This window comes from Lissotriton helveticus, chromosome 1_1 (genome assembly GCF_964261635.1).
Source record: "Lissotriton helveticus chromosome 1_1, aLisHel1.1, whole genome shotgun sequence".
Taxonomy (NCBI): Eukaryota; Metazoa; Chordata; class Amphibia; order Caudata; family Salamandridae; genus Lissotriton; species Lissotriton helveticus.
In genome coordinates, this window is record NC_136057.1 from 741,263,832 (window position 1) to 741,285,316 (window position 21,485).

At 41.3% G+C, this 21,485-nt stretch overlaps 1 protein-coding gene across 5 annotated transcripts in view; it reads left to right on the forward strand.

Moving 5' to 3' along the window:
* NELL2 (neural EGFL like 2) overlaps positions 1–21,485 on the forward strand; it is a 1,115,698-nt gene that overhangs the window by 728,954 nt on the left and 365,259 nt on the right. The window lies entirely within an intron of this gene.

Genomic DNA, 21,485 nt, shown 5'->3' on the forward strand with positions numbered 1-21,485 from the left:
AAGAACTAGCTCTATGATTATACAGTACATTAACATCTGGACATACATACAACAAAGTAGCATTAACATTTTATCATTCAATACCTGGCCCTTCTTGAGCTGGTCTAGTAGTTTGCTTCACATTTCCTGTTGTCACTCCGAAGTCACACATAATATTATTGTCTTCCTAGAGATTAGTGAGCTCCTCTTTGTAAATTGTTCTCATCTTCGTGTAGGAGCTGCCTTCTGTTTTCTACTCATTGCCTTCCCTTCATTGATACAGATTAACTGTCTCATCTCTTAAGGAGGGCACCCATTCTCTCCTCCTCTTTGAAATGTACCACTATAGCTTTGTTAGATAAATTCATTAAAACATACAATTCCAGATGCCCACCTCAATAAATTGAAGTATCCTCACTGGTTCAAAGTCCCCAAGTCCATAAAAACATAAGTTAGAGGCTTTGTCTATCATATGCATTCTTCTTTCTCTCCTACCAACAAGTTCCTTCAGTGCAATGTGCTTAAAACAATGTTGAAAACTATTTAATATAGCAGACAGAGATGTTTCTAGACAATGTCCTGATATTACTTATGTCAATGTTATATTCCCTTCTGTTTAAAGCCAAAGGAACCTCCCCAACAAAACAATATTCTTGAAACTGGACTTTAATGCTGGTTCAATGACTTGATGTGTGCCAGTGTGCTCCCCCTCAAGTAGTCCCTTGTACCCATTACAAAACAAAAAAAGTGCAAAGCATGCAGACTTGGTCAGTTGGTGCTGCAGAAAGCATAGTGTGGAAAATAAGAGGAGTAGTTAATCAGCCAGTACATGTTTCTGAGCTGCATCTCAAGGAATCACAGTGTACCGTTGATGCAGTCAAACATCACACTCATTTTGAAGGGGGACTATTGCCCCTCAGGGGCAATAGTGTGTGAGGGCTCTGCACAGTCACTGTAAGCTCGTCTGTCTGTGTTGCCACCAGGGTGCACTTAGCCTGCTTGTTGGGAGGGTATTCTTGTGTGCCCACCACTGGATTCCCTCTATTTGTGATGTTTCGTGTTACTTCCAATATCCATTCTGAAGGGTGGGGCTCACATAAAGTATCCGCCACATTCTTTGTATCCAACAGTTATTGTGCCCCTCCAGAGACGTTTTGTCTATGTGTGTTCATCTGTAATAAGCAGTGGTATTTCCTCTTATTTAACATGTGCACCACTCACAAAAGTGAGAGAACATCCAGTTTACATTACATTGTAATTTACTTTGGACCTGCACAATGAATATTACAAAATCACCACCACAAATATTTCACAAACAATGTAAAATGGCCTTAGGAGTGCACAAACAATTGCAAATGCATCTGGGATTCTATAGACAAGTTCCATCAATTGTGAGTGAAAAGCACGAGGGTCACCAATTTGATCCTTGATTTTGCTGAGATTTTTTACCTCCTCTTCTGTTTGATATTCCACCTGTAGGTACCTGGGTTACTGAATGAAGGGGCTGATCCCCTACTCAAGCAGCAACATAATCTCTGTGAGGGTGAAACACAAGCAAACCCCTAATTAGCATGTGCTTAACCCTCTGGTAGCTTGGCACAAAATCAGTCAGGCTTAACTTACAAGCAACTTGCAAAGTATTTATGGCGCACTTCAAACAGTAATACAGTAAAAATACAAAACAAGAAAAATCCCACACCAATTTAGAAAAATAGAATAAACTTTAATAAATAATTTGACACCAAAAAGACAAAAAACAATCAATAGAACTAAAGATATCAAATTTTAAGGATTTCAGGTAAGTAAAGCACCTAAAAGCATAAAGCGCCACTCATGGTTATCTGGTCATCGAGACTGGGTGAAAGTCACAAATTCAGGCAAACTGGATAGAGCATGGGCCAGATACAGAGACCAAGTTAATCCAGCTGAAGGAGTTACCTTCTAAAGAGTTTTGTTTGCGGTAGAGGGGGCCGCGAGGAGTAGGGAGAGTGTTGCGTATGGTCATCGAAGTAGAGCGAAAAACAGGTTGGGCAGCATGGACAGTCGTCACTGTAGCATGAAGATCCTCTTGGGTGTCACAAATGGTTGTTGCCGAAGATTCGAATTTCATCAAAAGTTTGCTCTGACGTGCTGCAAGATCTTGGCTTGAACAGGCTCATTTGTGGTCACGAACAGCCCAAAACTTCAGGATTTTTCCTTTTTTTGAGGAGCAGCTCCAATTATGCCACATCAAGGTACACCTCATGGGGATCAGGAATCAATCCAGTACAGACCAGCAGGGCTCAGGCTTGCCCCATTGAAGGTCCAGTTGAAGGTCAGCTAAGTCAGATACAGGGAACTTATGGAACTTATGAAAACAATGAGAGAGAAAGTTTTTTTTTTTAAAGGGAATACTCCTTGTCCCCTTGACTGATATCAAAAAACAAATGGAGGAGTACCCCCTGGAGGCACTCCAATACCTCTGCCAAGGCTATAGAGGTTTTTTGGATTTTTGTGTAAGTGAAAAAAATGGTGATTAAAAGTTGTCCAGTTGAGTACTCACTATAAAAAGCATTATTCTGGAGTGACTGGGCAACAATAAAATGTATTAGTCGGACACCCTGCCAAATTAGGTAGGCCTGTGGTGTCGCAAGTTATGTGTGAGATAAAATTGGTCTACATGTTTCAACCACTTATATAATTATAGGTCTAACAGTAATGGTAGCCCGGGTGGTATACACTCGCTAAGGTGTACCCTGCCCTTGACTATGTGAAAAAAACACTAGCAACTCACAGTGGTGCTGAATATGTTCTTTTCCCGGATTCCTGGAAAAGAAAACTTGAAGCGCTAGGATAGCAAGCCTCATGGGCGTCGGGTTTGCAAAAACAAGATCCTGCCACGATTTGTGGTGAATCAATCCAGGCTGCTTCGCCTATCATGCAAACCTCCTCGGTGCCCCGTGTGCGACCCCACAGGCCTACCTAATTCGGCAGGGTGTCCAACTAAGAATTTTTATTGTTGTCCAGTCACTCCAGAATACAGTTTTTTTTAGTGAGTACTCAACTGGATAACTTTTAATCACCATTTTTTTCACTTACACAAAAAAACTGCTCCACTGTAGTCAGGTGTCGCAGCACACCCGGATGGCACTTGGCTATCCGGGCGGGACCCCGATGATGAAGCATGCCACCAACTAGGTTGGTGAGTGAGGGGTCTTCTAACAAAGGATGAATCTGGCCTTTTAAGCCTTTTGTGCACCTCTATAGCCTTGGCAGAGGCATTGGAGTGCCTCCAGGGGTTACTCCTCCATTTGTTTATTGAACTTCTGGAACTTGTTATGTCCTTGAAGCACAGAACAGGAGGTCAGTCCGCTGACCCTTTTTTACAGAGTTTTATATAGCGCAAACTTGACCCGAAGGTATCAGGTATCAGGTATCAGGTATCAAAGCAATATACATGAGCACCAGTTGCATTACACAAGGACACATTCATTCATTCATATTTGTTAGGCATGGGGAGATTAGGAGATTTTCCCAGAATCACAGGATGCTTAGCGTCGTTGCTGAGACACAAAACTGGTTCCCCAGATTTGAGGTTGCCTGCCCAAGCCATTAGGCCACATCCTCTCCTAACCCTTGTAGTCACTTCAGCCAGGGATGAACAATGCAGGTCTTGCTGTCCTTCTTAGCAAGCATGGCAGCAAAGTAGCAGTTCGTCTTGCAGCAAAGTAGCACAGCAGTCCTCCTTCTGTAGTATTCACAGGTCCAGAGGTGTACTGAAGGGTTGGGCCTGATGGTCCAACATGTATACTTATTGCAAGTTTTGAAGTAGGAGAAACTTTTAGTGGTTTCCATTCCCAGAGGAGCTTGGAATTTCCTGCCTCTCTGCCCTGTCCACAGCTTGTCTGGGTACACTAATGACTATTGTCAAAACCCTTTGTGAGTGTGCTTGGCAGATCCTTCGTGATGGGCAAGTGTGATAGGTGACAGTTCCTTCACTCGTCAAGTCACAAGATTGCCCAACCTGCCTACATCTATTCCTCCATTGTCTCAGTGTCTGGGAGCAATACACAAAGACCAACTGCCAGCTACACCTAGTTATGAGGCCCACAAAACAGGCTGCCAGCACCAAAGGTTTGGGAGAAAAAAATGCCAACTTTCTAAAAGTGGGTTTTCAGAATTGTAACTTAAAATCTGACTTTGCAAATAAAGAGGATTTTAAATTATCATTCTTTAAACACCAAACTCAATATTCCTACCTACTCCCAATTGAAAGTCAGCACTTATTATTTGTAATAAGTTAACTCAATGTAATTTTATAAGAGAGTCAAGCTTTGCTATAGTGAAAAACGAATGTAAGTGTTTTTCACTACCAAGACATGTCAAAATTAAAAATACATGTCCATTTATTTAAATAACGACACAATACACCCTGGTGCTTTCCAGGGGAGGGAACTAGAGGCTACGAGGTATTCAGGATAAGATGGCCTTTAACATATAATTCACACACAAAAAGAAGCTACCCTGAATGGATTTGTCGGTTTGAGGCTAGTGACTAAAAAATGACAAGCACTAAGCCCTAATTAGTGGAGTGCTGGGCATCTCAAAAAATGTAAAGGACTGTCCTCACACAGCACCAGGTGTCATGCTTCATCATTGGCAGTCCTCGCTCTCTAGAAACCACCTTTGGTAGAGGGCGGGTCTACACCTGGGGACAGGGAGGCACTTCTAAGATCTAAGTGGGGGCCCGTGAGAAAAGGGATTAGCAAAAACCAATGTAAAAACCAAAATACATTTATTCACTGGGTATTTACTTGGTATTAAAAGCTAAGTGTGGGAATTGGGGGAATTAGGTCCCCGTCACCACAGTGATTGTCATTATCAACATGTTTCTTCCAAATTGGCCCCATAGGGTCCATGGTATTCATCAGGACGAAAGAACTAGGCCTCCTCTCTACCAAAATATGATCAGATGTTCCCAATGTGTAGGGTGACCTGTGTCATCCTCTAACTAATTGGTATTTATTAACCTGTAAAACAAAAGTAAGATTATTTCAGAATGATTTGTGAATGATGCATGGTTACATTAAGAAACAGGCATATATCAAGTTTCTTTTTGTGAGTGTGAAACACGTCACTGCAAAAGTGAAGACTTAAAACAATGAATTTCATACATTAAGTGAGACCAGCTCACATTCTTACCCCAAGGGAGGGTCCAAATTGCCCCATGGAAAGGGAGTAAGAGGGACCCCTGTAGTCACACTCTAAAAGGAATGGTAATTAAGGGAGGTAAATAATTACACACGCCAACCATTCAATATCAAGGTGTACACTCCATAGTGAAATGTTCACGGATTTTCATTCACACATCCAGCCACACTCTTAGTGCCTCAGGGTACGTCCCTTGCCGTCCAGCTAGACGTGTCTGCTCCTCTTCCCCAATGGTTGCTGAGTGGAGCTTGACCATCGCATTTTATAGGTCATTGTAATCTGCCAAAATGGCCCATTAGCAGGTCACATGTTCAATTAAGTGATTAATTGCTTTCTAGATCCAGCGTCCTATCCCCAGCCTGGTTGCTACATCTAAAGTAAGTGCTTAATTGAAGCCTGGCTGTTGCGTGTAGTGTAGCCACCATGAGAGAGACATAATTGGTTGTCGGTGGCCACACGTGCGGTCTTCCCGGTGTCCCAAATGGAAATGCCTGGGGGCTGTGTCGTGTTGCGACGCTCGCAGGCAGAAATGATTGTTATTCCAGCCTGATGCCTGTGTGCCTGGCGATACATACACTGCACCCTGCCCTATTGGCTGTTTAGGGTCTACAACATGGGGTGTCTTATATGAATTAAAAAAGAAGGCTTAGGCCTGTCAAAAGGTTTATTGTGCCAGATCAAAATGACAATTTAAAACCGCACGTACAGGCTGTAATGGCAGGCCTGGAAACTGTTTAAAATGGCTACGTAAGTGGGTGACCGGCCTGGGACATGTTTCAAATGGCAACTTAAGTGAGTGGCACAATAAATGCTGCAAGATCACTAGTGTGTCCAAAAGTGGGCGCGTATCTACGCACCCTTCTGGCGCACTGCAAAATACAGGAATGTATCCTAATGTTAAACAACTTAATCATATCGATCAGCTTTAAATCCATACTTCCTTAATCACCGCAGAAACAGCGAATTCCGGCATGATTCATTTATTGAACAATTCAAATTTTCAAATGTCGACTGCCTGCCCTCCGGGCTTTAATCAGCAACATGTTTACAATGGATCATGACATTAAATAGGCTCATAAAAGTCGTCACCCAATACATTTCTGGCCGTAACGGCCCTTCGTCAGGGGTCACTGAAAGGGATGAATAAAAGATATCTCAGCCAACTCTACAAGACTGGCGCTGTACATCCAGATAATAATAAACATAATAAAACTGCCCCACATTGTGCAACCCTCTGCTGCCCTTCCCTTAACAAAACAATACTAAGGGCTCATAACCTCCCACCCACGAGTTGTTTCCAACACGAGCTGCAACATTAAAATGAACCAGGCATTGAATACAAAAGACCCCCAGAAAAATATATATACATACCCAAACGTGAATTATTCTGAAAGCTTCCCCAAAAAACTACGCTCTCAATTCCAGCCCACTACTTCATTTATAACGCTGTTTGTAAACCAGTAAAGTTACCTTTTAAAAGCCACAAGTGGCATTTCAGTAATGCGTGCGCAGCCGCTAAACGCTACTTCAGGTCTGCTTAAACAACGTCCTTTCAGAACACTCTTAAAAAGACTGACCCACGTGTCCATGAAGGAACAGGTGTGATTCAAGTGCGTAATCTTGGCCCACTTAAGCTTCAGAAAGTTTTAAAGGGATATACGCCTGTACTCCGTAATTGAAACGCAAAAAGTCCTGTGCTCTAAAAGTATCCCAGCACCTCCCTTGTCCCAATACTAAAGCCTACATTATCAGAAAAACCCGAAACTCATATATAGCAATAACCACATAAATATTAAATAAAAAAACATGACATTAGTGCATGAACAGATAATATATTTCAGCTTAAAATAATCTGCAAGTGTTAATAGAATTGAAGCATCCCGGACTTCAGAGGATGTTTTTTTCGTCCGTGTTAATTCATCATGACAGTATGACCTCCATGTAGATATTGTCTGCCTCCGGAGTGATAAGAATGTCCGTAATCTTTAGTCTAAATTATACATTTATCTGTGGGGTGCAACCTTGTCGAGGGACAATTATTTTGGTTAGAAAAAAAGAAAAAATGACAAATTGCACTCCTTCCCTTCTATTAGTTCAGAGTAAATCCTGATGAAAAGAATCTTTAACTGCGTGCGATCAGATGAGTGATCTGCCCCAATGATCACTGTTCAATAAAGAATGTCCAAAAATGGGCACGTATCTACGTACCCTTCTGGCGCACTGCGAAATACAGGAATGTATCCTCATGTTAAACAACTTCATCATAGTAATCTGCTTTTTCAAAATCAACCAATCTGTAATCAGTATCTTCAATCAGCTTGATATCCATACTTCCTTAATCACCACGGAGACAGCGAATTCCGGCATGATTCATTTATTGAACATTTCAAATTTTCCAATGTCGACTGCCTGCCCTCCGGGCTTTAATCAGCAACATGTTTACAATGGATCATGATGTTAAATAGGCTCATAAAAGACTTCACCCAATGCATATCTGGCCGTAAAGGTCCTTTGTCAGTGGTCACTGAAAGGGATGAATAAAAGATATCTCAGCCACCTCTACAAGACTGGTGCTGTACATCCAGATAATAATAAACATAATAAAACTGCCCCACATTGTGCAAACCTCTGCTGCCCTTCCCTTAACAAAACAATACTAAGGGCTCATAACCTCCCACTCACGAGTTGTTTCCAACACGAGCTGCAACATTAAAATGAACCAGGCATTGAATACAAAAGACCCCCAGAAAAATATATATACATACCCAAACGTGAATTATTCTGAAAGCTTCCCCAAGATCCCTAGTAGCATTTAATTTACAGGCCCCGGGTACATGTAGTACCTCATTACCAGGGACGTACAAGTAAATTATATGTGCCAATCGGGTGTAAGCCATTTCTAACATGTTTTCAGGAGAGAGGACAAGCCCTTCAGCTCTGGTTAACAGTGGCATAGAGCGCAGAGTCATAATATCCAACAAAAAACGGTTCAAAAAACAGGAGGGAGGGGAAGGCAAAAACTATGGAAATAACCCTGCAGAGAGGGCCAAGTCCAACAGCACCCTATTATATATTCATAATAGACCTGTTATCCTTAGGGTGGTCTTTTTAAGACGTGAGTCCAGCCACTCACCTGAAATCCAGGATTGTCTGCAGGGGCAATGATTGTTCCTCAACCCACCCTGAACACCTCTCAGCACCACTGACGAAAACAGGAGCCCTGGCAGGTGTCCAGAGAGGGAATAGGATTGGGATGAGAAGCACAGAGAGAGAGAGACTGCTACTTTCCGCTGCCTGAGCCCGGCCAAGATCAAAGTTCTGGTAATGCAGAGGCAACACTTGTTTAACCTAGGGACAAATCATGATTATTAATTGACTACCAATCCAAGTATCCCCTCCCAGTAACTTATATAGTCTTGATTACTTCTTTGACAATTTACCTCTGTTTGTGTAGTGGTGTATTCGGATAATGGTGTATTCAGTAAAGGAGTTTTCTTGTAAGACAACTATAGAACAAACAACTGGCTCTACGAAACACAATGCATTCAACATGTATTAGAATTCAATGCCCATTACGTGCCTTGCACTCAGTATACTCCTAACGATTTCAACTCTCACCCGTTTGTCAACTGTTAAACACCACAGGGTTAGGAGTCTGTTAGTTCAAGGTAAATTAGAATTCAAATGCCCGATTAGGTTAATGGTTAATCTCAGGGCAAATTAGAATCAAATGTCTGAGCAGGTTAATGGTTAAGTTCAGTATCCAATAGCCCCTGAAACTCTGCCTGAAGAACTGATGCAAAATGTCAGTAAGAATTATCGAGCAACTTAGAGTTACAGTGTTAAGGAGGATTGGTTATGAAACAAAATCAGGACATGTAATCAAGCACCAAAGAGTTAAAGTACTCCAAATACTGGATGCTGCGTTCTGAACACGCAGCACAGTCTCAAGTAACAGCCAAAAAATAAATGAACACTTAGCTCCTCTGCGTCAATATCCTTGTCTGATCTATTCCCTTCGTTCTGAGCCGGCTCGAAGAACGAAGAGGGAAATCCCTTGAGGAAACCTGATGACGTGATGAGTAGGCGAGGCCAGAGAAGCTCCAACACCGCAGCCGAGAAACTGAAAGGAAGCCAAGCGACACGTGCAAGTTGGTCCTGGCTATTTAAGGCCAATCCCGGGGCATTGCATGGTACATTACAACAATGTGCTCAGCAACGTAATTGAACACGTGTACAGCCAGCTGGGAAGTCCGCGTTGCCTTAGAAAAGGCAAGCCTCTACTGATGCGTGCCCTTCCTCGCACCCATCGTTGTTGTCCATTCCTCCTTTAAAACAACAATGATCACCAATGCAAAGCAGCACAGAGGTCGGCATTCCAACACTACAACTGTCACAACAAGCATGGGCAAGGTGCACCAATACAGCCAAACAAAACCAATAAGCTCTGGCAAAACCTTTGATTAAATACATACATACTTTTGTTTAACACAAGTCTGACTGACATACAGCAATGTGGCTAATATGAACACCATATGGATGTTGACAGACAATACACGTTGTTCTGTTCCCTGTGGGGTGGGGATTCCTGACAGTCTTCCCCCAACTTTTTGCCTGCTTACCTCCACTTTTTGCTGTATCAGTTTGTTGGCCTCAGGACTCTGAGCATTTTACAACTGCTAACTAGTACTAAAGTGCATGTACTTCTTCCCTAAACATGGTGACATTTGTATATACCTGATTGGCATGTTTAGTTTCCTTGTATGTCCCTTGTAAAGTGGTATACCTTATACCGAGGGACTCCAATCTAAATGCTACTAGTGGGCCTGCAGCACTGAAGGTGCTATCCATGCAAGCAGCCTTTCAAACCTGTCTCAGGCAAGCCATTGCAAGGCCTGTGTGTGCAATTTATTGAAAGTTTGACTTGGAGTTTAAAATCACTTGCCAAACCTTAAACTCCTATTTTATTACACATAGGTCACCCCTAATGTAGGCCCTAGGCAGTCCTAAGGGCAGGGTGCTGTGTAAGTAAAAGAAAGGACATGTACTTTTACGTTTCACGTCATGGTAGTGACAAACAGCTTAATTCATTTTGCACTACGGTAAATGTAAATGTATTGCGACTTATATAGCGCACGTATCACCCGAAGGCATCAAGGCGCTTGCCTTGGGAACCCGTCCTGGCTTTTTCCCTGTGAGATAACCCCTTCTGGGTATCCCCAGGGTGAAAGCCAGGCATCCCACAGCGGGTGGGCCGCCGTAGTGGAGATTAAGCAACTATTGCCCAGAGTTGCAGCATGGGACCCCATGATTAGAATAGGCACCGAGGCGAGAATTATTGAGTCCGTGGACATTTTGGGCTCAGGACACTGCCGCGTCGGGAATTGAACCCTGGTCCCGGGCCAGACCTCTGCATCAGGGTCTGCCGCTCTAATCAGTGAGCCACACTCCTCCCGGTGAGGCCTACACCTCTCATAGTCTAGCATTGAGAATTCCTTCAAAAACTTAAAAGCTGTAATTCCTGATTAGAAAGCAGTAACTAAATCATGTTTCATATATTTGGAATGGTAATGAGAAATCCTACTAATTGTTAAGTTGGATTTGATGTTACTATTTTGAAATGCCACTTTTAGAAAGTGACGTTACTCTGCTCTAAACTTTGCTCTGTGTTCCTGCAGCCTGTCTCCAATACAGGTCTGGGCTGGGTGACAGCTACACTGTGCATTCTCTCTAGACAGCCACAAAAACAAGAAGGGGAGGCTTTGCATTCTGAGCACTCGTCTGAATTCTGGTAAATCTTCCTGGAAACGGAGGAACGGGAGGGGCTAACACTTACACTTCAATAGGTAGTGTTGTGTCCACACACTGATTCAATCCCCACAGATAGTTTGGCAGACAGGGCTGGGTTGAAATGGATCCTTCTGCACTTCAGAGAGTTGCTTTGAGGTCACCCCCTACATCAAAGGCACTTTTGGGTATCCATGCTGGTTATTTGACCCCACTAAATCAATACACTTCGGGACTACTGGACCTGGGGTGAACTCTACTGGATTATATACTGTTGTTCTGTAAGTATTGCCACTCTGCCTTGACTGACTATTCTGAGAGACTGCTTCTCTGCTTTGCAGAGCTGCCCTGCTGCCTGCTGGTGTCTGCTGGGTTGAGGACAAGGAATGGGCCCCTCTCACTATAACCTAAAATGATACCAAGGGCTTGCTGACTTACTGACTATTTTCTGAAATCTCAGGGACACAAAAGACTTCCTTCAATCCTGCTAGTGCTGCTGGACTCTGCCATCTGTGAGTCCTACCCTTGCCTAAGGTACTCCCTCCAGTCCTGGGCCTCAGAAGTGTGTTCTGCATCTGATTTCTGCAAAAACTGATGTATCACTCTGACTGTCTGAGAAATCCTGCTGCATCGCCCTTTGGCGCAGAGGCTGCTCAACAACAGCAGGTTCACAGCCTGCACGACTCGATTATGACGCTCTGCTCAACTCGACGACAATGCATTGCATTCACTTCAACGGAGATCGACGTTGATGAGGGACACCCTTTGCACGGCTCGCTGATGATGCAGTAAGCTCTAGACATCGACACTTGCGCCACCCTAGGTATTTCTTCCACTGGACCTGCCTAGGTCCTGTAGCTGGCCTGCTCTCCATTGTGGTTGACCTGAACTTTGGATTTGTACCTGTCCCTAGGCACCTCAAGTAACCTTTTGACCGGTAGTGACTTCTAAGCACTATTTTTGCATTTATTCTGAAAAAAATCATATCTCGACTTTTACTCATTGGAATTTTGTTGTTTTGGTCTTGTTTTACTCAGGTAAATCTTCTCTATTGTTCTAAACCTGTGGAGAGTCTTTTTGTGGTGTATTCATTTTGTTACTGTGTGTACATGTGTTGCACAAATATTTTACACATTGCCTCTTAAATTAAGCCTGCCTGGTCTGTGCCAAACTACCAGAGGATGCGCACAGGTTAATTTAAAGTATGTATCTAGCTTACCCTGACAGGGCTTCGGATCCCTACTTGGACAGGGTGCAAAGCTCTGCTAACTAGAGACCCAAATTCTTAATTTAGCTTGCTTGCACTATGTTTTGGCCGCTGCCTCACTGCGTGTTTTAGGACCACCAGTGTTCCAAGATATTGCAACTTTGCCCCATTCCCAAATCTTTTCTTAGCTCTTCTTTATTGTGTTTCTTTTAAGCCAAATTCCCCTACTGATTTTAAATCACTCAGCTCAGTTTGTTCGACAAATATAACAGTAGAAATGCATGAACTATGAGCAACTAAAAAATAGAGCAGTGGTGAGTACCAATCAAAACTATTAAAAGACAATATAAAACCCTATGACAAACTAAATGAAAAGAGCTTACAATGGGAACATAAGATTTCATTCTGCACCCACCCGACAATCCACTGTAATACTACCCCAGACATTATGCATCTGTTGCACACCCAATACAGTAATAATTCCTCACAGTTATCAAAGTGGTGTTTTACAAAAGTACAATCAATCCAAACATAACTGACAAAGTTACAACACCAGCCACAAAGACCACACCTAGAGACCAACATAAATCTTCATAATGCCCACCTAGCCATAAGAACACATTAGACATGGAACTCAGGGGCATATTATCAAGAACGGTGTTAAGATTATCGCCAGTTTACATGGACTTCTATTGGAATTCTCAAGGGCATATTATCAAGCCCATTATTGCCGCTTTAGCTGCAGTTTTCTGCCGCTAAACTGGCGATAATTTTTAACGCCGTTCTGGATAATATGCCCCTTACTACTTTTAAAAAAAGCGATTGTCCAACTATAAGACTGTGAGTGCTGGAAACCATGATGTTGAGGTTCACATCTGAAGTATCCCTTCACCAGAGCAAAGTAAGAGGAAACGGGGATGAGTTCTTTTTAAATGTTCAAAGCGGCTATTGTTAACAATTGGAGGTACCAGACTAATTCCCCTTAAGAAGAAACCACTTGATCGTGTTCAATGCATTTGCAAACCGGGGCAGCCGTGACTGTCAAGCGCTTCTATTGGCCTTCCCCCAGCTCCCAGACCCCAGGGCTGTTGCCGTCCAGGAGCTGCCTGCAGTATGCGGCGTGCTTCCGCATGCAGGGGGGGGGAGAAAGGCACCGCCCGTCTAGGTTTATAGAATCCCGCCTCTGATCTTCTGACACGAGCGGGGCGTGCTGTGCACCTCTTCCCGCTCTTTTTATAGAATATAAATCAGGGAAAGCGTTCAGGTTTGGTAAACGACTAACAACAGTGTTTCTGAGTTATATCTCAATTTCACTAGAATGGGTGGAATTATCAAAATAATGCGCTTTTCCATCGGTGAACAGTAAGTACAGAAAAGTGGTTACGTCGTGCAGCAAAAACGCTAATAATGTCTTGTCAAAATTGAACACTTTGTATTATGCCTGGTACAAAGAATATAATACCGAGCGGCTCCCGCCGCCGCGCTTTCAGCTCTTCCATCTGCAGCGCAAAGACATTCGTTTTCAATCCTGAAGAGATTGTTTAACCCCATCCTCTTTTTCACGGCGATGTTATTAGCGTCAGCAATAAATTTAAGTGCTTAAGATAACCAAATCCATTAAGTAAAAGTCCCGGTAGCGTCCCCCATGCGGGGTATTAACTGGATTTTAATTGGGTTTATTATCACTTTGGGAGATCTGACAGTGAGACATTTCTGTCGATTTCCAGTACTATTCCCTAAGAGCTGTTTATTCTCTTGTAATACAGCGCCCATTGCCAAGTCTTCTCTAGTCATTGCAATTACCCATTCAAATTGATTCTAGCTAGTAGTTATTATACGTTGGCTGTCAATCTCGAAAACACCTCATGTTCACGAGGGACATATGTAGATGCTGTTTGAGCAATTCATATAGTATGAGGACGTCCAAAGGATAATTTTTGCACTCGAAAGCAATTACAATTGGAAATGAGAATACCTTGAAAATAGCTGAGTACATATGTCCTATGACAGAAGAGAGTGACGGGAAATAATAAAAGACTGTTACAACACGTGGCACCCATGCCCACGGCTGTAAGCATAAACCCTGCTGTAGGTTTCATAGATATAATCAAAAGGCCAACATATCTGTGTTTAATTTTTTGTGTGAAATTTTGCTACCTCTCTTCTTTTGCTGACCATGTAGCAGTGTACTAAAAAAATCCTCACAGAGAAGCCCAGACATTCTGGGGACTACTAACAAAGGCTTTAGTTTCTGGAATACATAAAGTAGAACTATCACAACCGGGGGAGTTCCCCCAGATCTACAGGGGTTACATTTACGAAAAGCCTGGTGCAGATTGTTAGTTCAATGCATGAACACTCAGAAATCCAGTTGGACTTCCACCCATACACAACCCACTAAGCAATACTGTGTCAGTGGTATTTTGTGGTCCTGATTGGTCCCTGCAGATGAGTTCAATGAAACAGCAGACCTGCAAAAACCCTCTTTTGTTAATGAATAACATACTTTATAAATAACACTAAAAAACAGGGTAAAACTTTGAAATGTTTATTTCTAAAACCCAAGTTTACTGCATAACGTATGAATCTTAACCACACAAAGCGAGAAAATAATGCAGCAATGCATAACATGGTGGGCAAACACAATATCAGTAGTCCTAATATGGTTTGTTCCTAGCTTCCTAACGCCCTTTCACTACTTCTAAGCACTATGCTAAATTTTAGCAGAAGCAGAAAATAGCAAGCTTATTAAATCTATTTTCTTAAAATGAATCACACAGCATACCTTTCTTAGCAAGAAATAGTTTGTTTAGCAATTCTGTAGTACATCCCTTGCCCATGAATGATAAGCAATGCTGGGCTGCAGGTCACTTCCTTGTGCCACTGCTGGACCACTGGATTAAACCCCCAATTGAGGCTGATCTTGCAGCAAACCTCTGGCCTGATAATTCTGTAGGGAAGCCTCTTGCAACGATGGCCTAATACAGGAGTTTTATAGCACCTGATGCCTGATTGTATCTCATGCTAACAAATTGGCCAGCACTGAAGTCCCAATTAGACAAAACATTGAATGTGTCATTTCATTTCATTTGTTGAAATGTTTTCATCCACTGTAGGCGTCCATCATTACCATGCCAGGGACCTTAAAATACACAACAGTATATGTCATCCTAGGTAGAAGGCAGCCATGATGCTAACCCTTCTGCTCGTCTACATCTTCACACTCTCTAATAGATAGATATAAGAATTTCCAAGCCAGCATACTATAGAAATAGAAGACGTTAAAATGAGCCATATCACCACGTTCATGACAGTACTCTTGTAGCATTATATTTTTGTACTCTCACATGCCTCTGTGAATTGGCCTCAAAACATCTAAAATGGAAACAGTGCAATATGTAGTGGCCATTCATGTAGAGTTAGTAAAAATGGAAAGGGCTTTGCCTTTCTTTGAACTTTTACTAATAAGGATTTGGGCATCTCTTGGCTGATTCACCCAGGAATATAAAAGTATTGAAAGAGTACTCATTTAGTACTATTTCCCGCACTCAAAAATGATTTTGTGACTCAGCTAATTTGCCTATTGGATACTCTAGTGTTTGAACTCTGATTCACTCCGGGTCCTGTTGGCGGGCCAAAGCTCTTTAATATCCACATAAGTGGCATTCCCTTCTTTCCCAGTGCAGGTTAATAGAGCGCCATGGCAGCTGTCAGCTCCCCCAGTCCAAATTCATCAACATTTTGTAAGGGTGAAAAAGAACAAGGAGAGTTGACACCTGTCCCTGTGCCCTGTTGCATTTAAGAAAAGGGCACAGCAGCAGTGCCCTGTTCTCATTTGCTAATAGGGTACTGGGCCAGCGATCAATGCCTAAGGTCCTCTTTGAAGAGCAGCTCTTGCAGCTGACAGGTGACTTTGAGTTCTTTTGACAAATATGACTCAAAGATTCCCAAACTTAAAATGTTTGTCTCAAACGTCTATTTTCTTTTTGAGCTAAGGGGAAGAACGGCTGTTTTTTACCTTGTAAAAGTAGATCCGTTGATCACTAAACAAAATGTATGCATATGTTGCCTTTTATTTTATTCAATTTTTTCAATTTACTTGCTACTTGTAACACTTAGTAGTTGTCAAGCCAGAGTTTACAAGAACGCTGGCTGAGGGAGTAGATGTGGCCTAACAGCCAGAGCGAGTGACTTTGAATTTGGGGAGCCAGGTTCAAGTCCAGGTGTTGGCTCAATATTCTGTGATTCTTGACAAATCATGTAATCTCCCAGTACCTAAAAGGAAAATAATCTGACCTTGTGTAATGAAATTGTGTGCTCTTGTAAAGCCCTTGAGGTGAGTTCATCCAACATAAAAATCTAAAAAACAGAGCGAGATCTTACTTTGTTTCTTAGCAGTCACTCTCAACCCATTCTGTAAGTGATGACATTTTCCTCGTAGAAAAGATTAGTGAGAGTTGAACTACAGCTAATATTGCCTTGTGGGCTGCTGATATTTCCCAGTTATTGCTTTCACAGTATGACATGATGTGATTTAGAGCTTGAGAGATTCCTTGAGTAAATACCTATGCAGCGTTCAAAGGTTACTACTTAATCACGATAATAAAAGTCCCAAAAGGGATTGGATCCAGTCATGATAATTGGTATGCCTCTTTACAATTTTTTCTTTGGGGAGAGGTAATACTTATCCGTTTTTTAAAATCCTTAGTATATATTTATCCATTATTAATCCGAAATTGACGGGCATGTTCTAGGGAAGTGTTATTGTAAATGGTATTGAAATCACTGCCATGAGAAAAATGAATTCAGTTGCTCATTAATGATCATGGGTAAATTTTCTGAGCACAATGTTGAGTCACTAAATATAGAAACAACCTACATGTGAAAGAATTCAGGGAGCCATGATCCTTTATTGAGCAGATGTTATACCTAGTTTCCTTTATTTCCTTCTCTCTTTCTCTAGTCTTACATCCTTAACATGCTTTGACTTCTGGTGTTAAAGTTAAGGTATTAATCTGTGAAGTGTTAATACTTCCCTCACTAAGAACAAGGTTAGATGAAATCAATTGATGGTCTTTTAATCCTGAAAAGGTATTTGGAACGCCAAGAAAAAAGGATGGTTACTGTTACCCCTGGTGTTTTATCTATAATGCTTTGTTCTTTTGCCCAAAGTTACTAACACATTCATCTTCAAAATTCTGAGTGACCAAGGTACTATTTAGTATGGAAATATAAGGGCAGTACCAAGATTTGTCTCTTAGTTACACCACAAATTTAATTTCCCCGAGGCATATTGGATAGGGGTAAATTCCGAACTGTGTTACCACTTGAATGCACAACATGTAGTTGCCATAAACATTTCTTATTGAAGAGCTACAAATATATTTCATACACAACAATTTCTAGTATTGGTCACATGTAAGCTCCTTTTATTATTTCAATGACTCAATTACATAATATCTACTTCCTTCATGGGAGGTCCGATAACTTTGCTCCTGGATTGAACTACCTGACCAAAGAGGGATTACATAAATTAACTAAGTCCACTACTGCAGTTCACTGCAGTTTAATGTTAATGATTTGCTTTATGTACGGTTGTGCAAAATTCTCTACGTGCTTCACAAACTGCCCAGCAGTGCACAAAGCACTCAGAAGTGCCAGCATAAACTAGTGAGTGGTATATTAGTTCACTATATATAACGGCGTTAAAAGTCTTCTTTCTCATGGAAATGTAATATTGTTACAACCAAAGAACTTGGTTCTCTTAGTTTCTCTAAAATGTAATAATTCTCAGATAACTGTTTGAGAAGCAGTGATACCTTAGTCAAGCAGACTGTTATGCTGATTAATGGAAGAATATATGTTTACCTCTTTATATCAAAGGCCTAATGTAGTTAGGCACTTCAGATTCCAACAATTAATATTCATGTGATAATTCTGCACATCACAGCTGTGAACCTCTTTTTTTGCATTGAATATATTGAAAGCATAACTTTATGTGTCCCTCAAGTACTGTCGACAAGTATCAATGTTCTAGATGCTGCAGTAGAGGCTACATTCAAGTTCTTGGGTACATCTTTATTCAATCTTCGTAGGACTAATAGTTTGAAGTGCATGTAGTTGTTCAAGGAGAGTTTATGAAGTTTTATGATGTAAATAGGTTGGTGTACATATTACTAATTTCTCATGGGTACTTTTCACTGTGGTTTTATGAGTGTGGTAAAAGCAAAGATCTCTGAGCTAAACAAGTATGATCTAGTTCTTAAGGTTTGAGATTAAATCAGAAAATATGGATAGGGACTTAAAGCATGGTAGTTCATTTTTAGTTTTTGGAAATAAATATACATTTCATTTCAGGTTTTGAGAGCTTGACCTGAGTGTAACAAATTGGATGAATATGTTACTCCAACAATTAGCAGGTTCACTTTTATCACTGGTAGTATTTCCAAACAGAACTAGCGAAACTACAAAAGTGTGCCGAAGATAATCGTATTATTCCATACAACCAGACCTGATTTAGTAAATCACCTGGCACAACCACTAACATCTTAACAATGTCACTCCTTATTGATATAGCAAGAACTACAGATCAGTCTTTATACTTTTGCTTTTCTTAAAGCCGTATTTGATAACATCGATCGGGCAAGGCTGTGGAAAAAACTTGGCAGGTTAGAATATTCCGAGCTCTCTCCTGGAAATGAGTATACAACTACACACTAACACCTGGGTTCAGATTAAATTGAGGAACAGAAGTTATCTATCAAGGTGCATCCACACAACCAACGGTCTCAAACATGGTTCTGTGCTCGCATCCACCCTTTTCAAACTATATGTGGCAGATCTGACAAAATCCCTAAACCTATCCAATGCACATGCCCCAAGGATTGAAGGTAAGGCCTTGTCCAGCATACTCTACGCAGAAGATGTGGTCCTGATTAGCCACACTAAAGAAGGGTTGCAGCACCTTCTGAATGCACTAGAGAGCTACACTAAAGAACATTTTGAGGAAATAAATTTCGACAAGACGAAAACTATGTCCATAAAAAGATCTTTAAAAGGTTCCTATGTTTGGCATCTGGAAAATATCGGAATTCAGAATGTTAAAAATGATAAATATCTAGGCATAAACATTGATAACAGCGGTCAATTTATTAACCAACTAGAATCAATTAGAAGAAAAGGCTTGTGTTTAGCAACAACTCTAAAACAACTGAAATCTAAGCTGACAGGTCCTAGACTCTCTCCCTTTCTTCAGGTGGTTCAAGCAAAAATCCTACCAACCATCTCATACGGAAGCATTGCTATTAGAGGGAGTGATTCTAACATTTTTGACAGTACCGTCATCAGAGCTTACAGGACCCTTTTCAACATTCCAACTTATGCATCGCCGATCAGATCAGACTGGAATTCGGACTCACCAACCAACAGCTAGCAAGACAGGGAGTTTACCTAACTAGCTGGTACAAAATAAGGGATGCCCCTGAGAACTCCCTGAACCATTAATTATGGAAGGAACTACAGCTTCGCTCACCAAGGGGCTATCTAAAAAGCAGTCTCGTAACTATAGGGCTCTCAGAGCTCTGTACCAAACCAACTTTGCATGCACTCTTCAAAAAGTAGTACGCAGAACAATCAAGACACTCTCGCTAATAGATGACAAAGCCGCCTTTGCTAAACGGAGCCACTCATGGATGACTATTGGTAGCTACGAAGTACTCAGCCTACAATCCTATTTTACTTTGGGGGTACTCTCGGTGCATAAAAGAAAAATTTCCCAAACACATACTAGGAAAGCTGCCATCCATCCAGCATCTCCCTCCATGGCAGAGGGGTAATCGCCATCTAATTGTTGTCTGTGTAGAAATGTGACAGAAGATATGGCTCATTTGATTTGTTCCTGTCTGCACTTATAGCAAGAAAGTGCATGGCTACTTAAACCTGAATTGAATGCCTGGTGGTTTTGCACAAAACAGGAATGTGTGAAAGCGTGCTTCAACTCTGATGACCCGCAGTTGAACTGCAAATTATTGAACTTTTTAAATATGGTAGATAATAAAATGTAAGAAGTACGCACACTGAGAACCTGCAAGGCCATTTGAGATGAAAGAAGTAACAAGCCAAGGGCAATTCGACCAAGAAGACTCTATCAGCCTTAATTTTGAATCCTTAGTTTAAAATACATAAAAATTTAAAATTAAGCTGTGTATATTCATTACAACATTGGATGTGATTTTATTGAATCTGATTTTTAAACATACATTTTGTAAATGGTTTTAATTCACTATACACAGTAAATGTAATGTATTCATTCATACAAACAGATTTTGAAAATCTTCAAATTTGCTTTGTTTGAACATTCAAAATCCTGCTGTGTGTCTTTCCCTGTCACGCTCATCAGCTAGTATGTTATAAGGTGAAGGAATGCTCAAAGAAGGAAGGAGATTTCCTACTAAAAGTTTGAGTGGTATTGAATTTAAATCCAAGAAATATTGCTCTCCATACTACTCTGCACTGGGGAGGGGAATGTAATGACCCTTGGGTAACTGATGAGGTAAGCTACGTAGGTGTCAAACTGACAGCAAATACAGATGAGCTGGTGGGACAGAATATGGCACTATTATTGGGCAAGGTTAAGCAAATCCTGGACAGAATGAATCATTTACACATATCATAATTTGGAAGGTGTAATATGCTGAAAATATTAATTCTCCCCAAAGTGTTATATATTTTTAAGACTGTCCCACTCATAATTAGCAAATTCTGTCTGTCGGGTTTGTAAAACACTTGTTTTAGGTTTCTTTGGAAATACCGGAGCTCAAGGAGGGCTGGTAAATGTATGATTTTTCCTAGGCATCGTGGTGGATGGTCGGGTCCAGATGTTACGTTTTATTATTGGGCCAGTATGCTCCAACATATGGCAGTCTTAATCACTAGTACCCCAAGCTTGGTGTGCAGGGCAGAATTACCAACAATATATGAAATGATCTTAGGGGGTCGAAATTAAAGGACATGTGGCTAAAGTATTAGAGCCCAGATACTACATGAAAATTAGATTTAAGATTCTAAGAGCAGCATTCAAGGTGTAAGGGGGAAACGGGGGATCCCCAAGATCAATTTGTATACACCTATGAAAGTCCAGTTAGTCTTCGACAATCTGTATTTTACAATCCAATTATGATTAGGTGGGAACTGAAGGGCCTCTCTGCTGTGGGCGACTTGTAATGGACTACTCCGATCCTTCAGTGAATTACAGAATGATTACGGATTGGTGAGGGGGATTTCTTAAAATGTCTTCAATAGCGAGATTTCTTGATTAAGAATG